This window comes from Echinops telfairi, unplaced genomic scaffold (genome assembly GCF_000313985.2).
Source record: "Echinops telfairi isolate 266 unplaced genomic scaffold, ASM31398v2 ScPeMD7_3533;HRSCAF=4204_0, whole genome shotgun sequence".
NCBI lineage: Eukaryota > Metazoa > Chordata > Mammalia > Afrosoricida > Tenrecidae > Echinops > Echinops telfairi.
In genome coordinates, this window is record NW_022107431.1 from 57,060,032 (window position 1) to 57,067,809 (window position 7,778).

The window sequence follows — 7,778 nt, forward strand, 5'->3', positions numbered from 1 at the left end:
GAAAGAAAAGCTTGTAGTTAGTTCAAGGATTGCTGGCCTTTAAGAGTGTTTTCCAGTCCAGTCTGTTGGGGCACCACGCCCTGTCCCCAATGTCCACCCTCATCATTCCCTGGGGATATTGTGTAGCAAGACTTTTTAATTGACTTTTTTAATCAATTTGTATCAGCATTAAGAGGAAGCCGTGGTTCTAGAGATGAGGTGGTTCTAGAGAAATCCATGTGACTAGGACCACAGGGAAGTCAATGAATGCTGCACATTCTGAACGATCTACTGAAGCCTTTGGTGGTCCAAACCCACCTGGGGCCCTTGGGAGAAAGGCCTGATAGTGACTCCTAAAAGGGCTCAGGTGCAACTACCCTGTGGAGCATTCTCTTCTGCACACGAGGTCACCATTCGTCAGAATCGACTTACTGACAAATAGCAGCAACAGGCCAGAGAGGTGCTGAGGTACTGAGCCTCTAGGGTTCCATAGCATCAACCTAGCTCTTAAAGCTCTTGTCACTTAAAAATCAAAAACCTTAGGTGCGGACTTGTTTGACCACGTAGCTTTTCAGGAACTTTGCAATTAATAATGCTTCTATATTTTTGGAACTTTTCTATCTTCTTTAAAATGGAGATAATAATTATTTCTATTAAAAATGATTATATGGAGAAATTCAATTTCTATGATAATTAGAAACAAATGAATGCTGAGATTCCTATAGTATTTTTAAATATTTTATAGATTTCAGGTGATTTTGGTTGGCAAAGGTTTCATAATACATTAACATTGCTTTCTTGGAAAAGTAGCCAGAAATCCATAGAGAGAGTGGTAGATTTAGAAGATATATCCCAGGAAGCAGTGAAAAGAAGGGAGGCTTGCTTTATTTGCTTGTTTTTTAACTAGCTGTCGGCCTTACTTCAGCCTATAATGTTCATAAATCACATTGGATTTCTGGAACATTTCTTTCACAAAACAATTATAAGTTATGAACATTCTTATGGATTTGGAAAAAGAAAAGAAGAATGCTAGATGAAATTTTTGTTTATAACCAAGGAAATAACAGAGCAGAAAAAAACAAAGGAGAGGGTTGGGATGTAGAGGAATACTATTGAACAATGGAAACAATTATAAATCAATGTAAGGAAAAGTATATTGATTAAGATGGTTAAAGATTAAAAAAAAAGTCACAATCTGAAGAAAACTGATTGGCAGCTCTTTTCGAATCAAAAAACTCCTCCTAACTGATCCAAGTCCAGGATCAAGTCCTGCATTGTTGGTAATTCATTGTTTCCGTTCGTTTTAGGTTGCCCTCAAGCTTGCTCATCCCCACCCTCAGTCCCTGAGGTGTACACCTTGGGGCTAGGACTCACCTGTTCCCAAGGCAACAGCGATGCTTTGCATTGTGGCATCATGACACTCGTGCTTCTGGCAAGGTTTCTCAGGACCACACATCTAATAAATTAAACCAAATTGGAACTGCATTCTGCAGGCTAAGTTTATCGTTCTCAACAAATGCACAAAAGATGTCTGCTTTAGGAAAGATAGAAAAGAAAGGCTTTTCTCAATCGCTCAAGTACCATATTTTTATGTAAATAACACACTCTAGGTGTTTTATTTGTTTGTTTTGGCAACATGGCAATCCCCTCACATGTTGGTTTCATATTAGTAGTTCATATGCATATAGTTGGCATTATATGAGTGTGCAGCTAGAAATCCCAGGCATAGAAAAGAAGAAATCATGAACATGTAGTGGAGTTAAGAAATCCTAGATACATAAAAGAAGCTTACGAAAATATTCAAAACAAGCATAAGAAGATGGATGGAAGAAAAATCCTTCAGGAACTTTGGAACCCAAGGGAAAACACAGCGACAAATCACATGACCTTAGGTTGCTCCATTTCTAAGAATAAAAGAATATGGAATATGTGGATCATTCCACAGGGCTATCTAGAAATAAAAATAGACTCTCATAAATGCTCCTGTAATCCCACCTGTAGTTATTACACCTCAAGAAGGGAACACTACACAACCCTTCTAAGACTTTTTTTTATTGCTCTTCCTCCACGTATTCCTTTTATTTATTTTCCCTATAAAACAAAACAAAAAACTCATTACCATCTTGAACAGCAAGAACACTCTTCACATGAAAAGTCGCCAGTTTGGGGACCCTGAAGAAAGGCAGATTTCAGGGTTGATGTGTTGTGTGTGGTTGGCCCCGGGTGAGAAAAGCTACAAGACTGAAGGCACTGCCATCGGTTGTGAAGGGCTAAGAGCTGTAGACTGTCGGCTGAACTGATAAAAAGCAATTCCAATAGTATGGAATCAGTTCCAAGGAGGCCCCCAGGCCTCAAAATGCTTTCCCAATCCCTGTACTCCCGCCCTATTTCTCTTTCCATATGTATCCACCTGGTACCCCAAGGGAAAATTCATTAGGAGTGTGTTTTCTTAAGTCTTTGTGTTGTGACCCAAAGAATTTATGAAAAGCAAACAAACAAAGCACACTTGACAGACATAATATTATTTAGTCATCCAGGAGCTCTAAGAAACTCAAGTTTCAAAAGAGGGTCTTCAGGAGTGGTGTCCTTGGTCATGTATGTATGGAACGGCACGGGTCGGGCTCAAAGACGCTGAAGCATGACATCATACTGCTTGGGAGGCGTCTTTGAGCGTTTTCCTAATCCTGTTTTTCTAATGGCTATTTTGCTTCCTGAGTTCCTCAGCGTTTTGTTTCCCTGACTAATCTGATTTGCACCACAAGTAGTACACTGTCTGCAAACCTTTGGGCTTTGGTTAAAGCCATAATGCCAGTGGAGTGATCACGTCAGAGCAGCTGGGTTATGTCAGCAAGTCATGCAACTCCCCCAGCGCTCAGCATCTTTGTAAAATTCAAGAGTAAGATTTGATTATGTTTGAGCTCCAAGATTCTGTTGTTGATTTTCCATTGAGGGATAAATTACAGAGGCTGCAGATGCTTCCAGAGAATGTAATTGACTAAATCTCACTAGATCATTATTGTTCAACAAGGTCAGGGGAAATGCTGCTGAATATAAAAATAAAGAGAGTAATATCTACTTTGGGACATAAGAAAAAGAAATACTCCCAGACTTGTGATAGGGCCTAAATTCTGAGCACTAGGTTCATGGAAGGCTACTGAACAGGAAAGAAGTGAGGAGCTCTGAAGCCAATTTGAGACACCACAAAAAATTCAGTCTCCACTGTGTTCTTTCTGATCATTGACCCGCTTTGTAAAATCTTTGTCTTCAAGTATAGTGTTGGCTCAAACTCCCTGGCCAGCCCAAGGAAAGGGGCAACCTTTCCTCAGGACTTTGTCCATGGGTGCCCCTGATGGAAATTGGCATATTAGGGTCACATGGTCATCAGTCATACCCTAGCCAAAATGGTCAGAGGTCCCTGAACCAATGTTGTAAGCTTTTCGAATCTATAATAGTGCACATATCCCAATCACAGTCTCTTTCACATTTCTGTAGTCCCAACTGCACCTGTGATGAATAGTTCTGTTGACGCTCAGCATTTTGTGCCATTTTCCTTTGCTTACCTATCCTGTTTAAGTAGCCCTGGGGCTTTGAATCCCTGGGCACCATTATAACCTGACGCTGATGAGCTTCCTCATTCCGATCATTCGCTTTTGTCTTTGTCCCCTTTAAGGCTTAATAAGTAAGACTTATAAATAAAGCTTAATACATAAGGCTCTATAATTTATAGGTGAGTTTGGGACCTTTCCCCCACTAAATCAGACTTCACAGCAAAACATTGTCTATTTAATACCTACGTCAGTGCACTTGAGGTAAAATGGAGATAAGCATTTTGTCAAGCGCATAGTCATGAGCAAATGGGAGTGTGTTCTCGAGGAGGTGGTTTTGCAGCAGAGATTTATTCTAAATGACATTCAAAGTAAAAGCATAATAAAATAAGCCAATAGCAAAACAGATTTCAATGAACAAGAAATTCTTTCTTTCTTTCCTTTTTATTTGAAATGAACTTGTTTGTCCCTTAAGAGTCAAAGGCCATTTCCATTTCACTTTTCCTCCTTTTTTGTAAAAGCCACTCAACCCACTATTTAGGTTTGAAGGGTAAGGAATCTAGAAGGATTTTTTAAAAAGAAATATACTATACATATTTACACAGCCCATCTCAAGAAATGAAATCAATAACAATGTCCTCTTAGACCTTCCATTATCCTATTAAATCCTCCAATTATTTCCCTTGGAGGTTTGCAAGAAAGATTACCTTGAGGTGCAATTTGAACGAGGTGTGGAAAGACAAGAAGCTAAGCTAGATCTACAAAGTGTAGTTCGCCTCTGAAACCCATGGGGTTGCCATGGGGCAGAATGAGCTCCATGGCCATTTGTTTGTTTGCTTAGGTCAGTGGTTCTCAACCTTCCTAACGCTGCGACCCTTTAATACATTCCTCATGTTGTGGTGATCCCCCAACCATAACATTATTTTCATCGCTCCTTCATAACTGTAAGTTTGCTACTGTTATGAATCGGACAACCCCTGTGAAAGGGTCGTTCGACCCCCAAAGGGCTCGCGACCCACAGGTTGATCACCACTGGCTTAGGTTAACATAGGGAATTGCATGGAGCTTCCTGGGTGGCACAAAAGGCTAGTTCTCAACCACTAAACCGAAGGTTAGTGATTCAAGCCCATATATGGAGAAAAGTCCGGGGGAAAAAGGCTTGACCATCTGCTTTTAAAAGATCCCAGTCTTGAACACCTGGTGGAGGGTGGCTCTGGTTTGCACCACAGGGGGTCACCATGTTCCGAAGGGACGATTTTGAGTTGCTGTAGTGAGGTGCTTTGAGTTGATTTGGACTCACAGCCACCTCATGTCCAACAGAGCAAAGCCCTGCCCAGTCCTGCCCCGCCTACTGTCTGTCCGCTGCTTGATCCCACTGTTGGCGCCACTGTGTTAAACAAGGGACAGGGGCCCTCACAGTCATATGTCATATGTCACAGTCATATGTCCAAAGAACATGAGATGGACGCTCCCCATCCTCCCTTCTAAGGTACAGTCTAGGTGTACTCTTCTTCCAGTACAGATTCATTTGTTCTTCTAGCAATCTATGGTATATTCAATAGACTTCTCCAGAACTACAAGCCAAATGCATCAAATTTCCTTGTTCGTTGTTCAGCTTTCTCAGGCATATTAGGCAACTGAAAAGTTCATGGCTTGAGTCAAATGCAGTTTAGTGCTCCCTCAAAGTGACGTCTTTGCTTTCTAACACTTTACAGAGATCTTTAGCAGCAGATTTTCTCAGTGCCATGCAAGGGGTATGCTCCCCCCGCCCAAAAATACCTGAATTGTGCTGGGTGGAGTGGAGCTATGTCGTATGCATTTTTCCCGCTAGGAGAGCCTCCAGCGCCTCGCTCTGAGTTATTACAAGGGCACCCAGTGGAGTTGCCGGGGAAGGTTCTCTCTGGTCACAGTGAACTCTTTTGTGAAAGCAGTTTCCCCAGAACCTTGTTTTTAGTGGTGGTAGGTTTAAGAGAACAGCATGCGGCTGTGAAATTTTGTTTCCTGCATGGGAAAAATGCCACGGAAACTGTTGTGATGTTGAACACAGCTTACAAGGACAATGCTTTGGGAAAAACTCAAGTGCACGAGTAGTTTTCTCATTTCAAAAAGGTTAAGTGTTGATTGATGACAAATCTCATTCTGGATATCCATCAATTTCCTTAATGGACAAAAAATCAGCTTGTAGTACATTTGGAGTTCTTTTTACCAGGTCAGCCTGTTAATTAAGCTTTCAATTGAGAGTTTCTGAAATGATAGCATAACAGTGTGCGGCAACAAGGGCCTGATTTGCAGCAGTCAGGAGTCTGGTTTTACTACCACGACTATGCATCTGCTCATGCAGCCATCTCAATGGGCCAGTTTTGGGCAAAAAAACCCAGCATGCCTCTCTTGCCCCACATACCTGATTCACCTGACCTCCCTCCATGCAATTTCTTTTCATTTCCACAAATGAAAGAGGGACATGAAAGGACAGTGATTTTTCTTCTTCTTCTTTTTAAAATCATCTTATTGGGGGCTCTTGCAGCGGAGAAGTGGGTGAGGGAGACGTAGGACAGTGTAAGATATGACAAAATAATAATAATTTATAAATTATCAAGGGTTCAGGGAGAAGGGGGGAGCAGGAAGGGAGGGCAAAAATGAGGAGCTGATGCCAAGGGCTCAAGTAGAAAGCAGGTGTTTTGAGAATGATGATGGCAACATATGTACGAATGTGCTGGACACAATTGATGTATGTATGGATTGTGATAAGAGTTGTATGAGCTCCTAATAAAATTATTTTTTTTAAAAAGAACTAGAGGAACATTGTATGTTTCATCAGTGCTATACTGCACTCTAACTGGCTCATCTCTTCCTTGTGACCCTTCTGAGAGGGGATGTCCAATTGTCTTCAGATGGGCTTTGGGTCTCCACTCTACCCTCCCCCTCATTCACATCTGTGTTATTCTGGGTACTTTAGAGAAACAAATCCACAGAAACTCATATGTATAAGACAGAGTTTTATATAAAGGTTAAGTTTGCATCAAGAAAACATCCCAAGCCCACAAGTCCAGCCTTAACCCATTTACCCATTAGTCCGACACCAATCCACAAAGTCCTCCTTCATCTCACAAAACAGATGCAATGATGCCAACTGCAGGAGGAAAGCCGAGTCAGTGAATGTGTAAGCATCTCAGCACTGGCAAGGGTCTCCACATGGCTGCTCCAGCACCCAGGGCTGCATCGGGGTAGGTCCATATGGCTTCTCTGCAGGGATGTCTTGCAGGCAGTCAGCCTTGCCAGCTAAAGCAGGGAACTGGCTAAGGCAGCTGCACCCAGGTCCAACCATCACAAAGCATGAGACCCAAGAACTGGAAAGGCAAGGCTTACTGAGCCATTTATCTCTCCGCCCTTCAATTAACCCCACATGTGTTTATCGGTCAAGTTGGCACAATAGACTACCTCAACATCGATATGACTTTTTGTTCTGGGTCTTTGATGCCTGATACCTGATCCCATCGACACCTCATAATCACACAGGCTGGTGTCCTTTTACCATGTGTTTTTTTGTTGCTTCTCAGCTACAGGGCTGCTTGTTTATCTTCAAGCCTTTAAGACCCCAGACACTATATCTTTTGATAGCTGGGCACCATCAGCTTTCTTCACCACATTTGCTAATGTACCCATTTTGTCTCGGTAATCGTGTTGGGAAGGTGAGCATCACAGAATGCTGGGTTATTAGAACAAAGTGTTCTTGCATTGAGGGAGGACTTGAGGAGAGGCCCAATGAAGGACAGGGATTTGATGACATAGAAGAGATGAAAAATCTAGGGAGGTGCTGCCAGCCATCCAAACAGATGAGTTTGAAAAATGTTTCCAAGAATAGAATTGCAGATTGGACAAATGTATTCAGTGTAGTGAAGGGTACCTTGAAGGTGATAAGGTTATTCTATAAAAAAAAAAAAATTAATACATAGCTTTGAAAAAAAAAAGGGTTTTTTTTTGGAAGGGGGTAGCCCATCGTATGTCCTTTGAATTCATGACTGCTGCTTCTATGGGCATTGATTGTAGATGAGTGTAAAATGAAATTCTTGACAATTTAAATCATTTCCCTGTTATCACGTCATGTTTTGGTTTAGTTGTAAGAATTTTTTTTTTTTCTTTTTGATTGAGGTTTTATTGTGTTATTGTTGTTAGTCAGTTAGTTTTTTTTTTTTTAATTTTTTAAACATTTTATTAGGGGCTCATACAACTGTTATCCCAATCCATACACACATC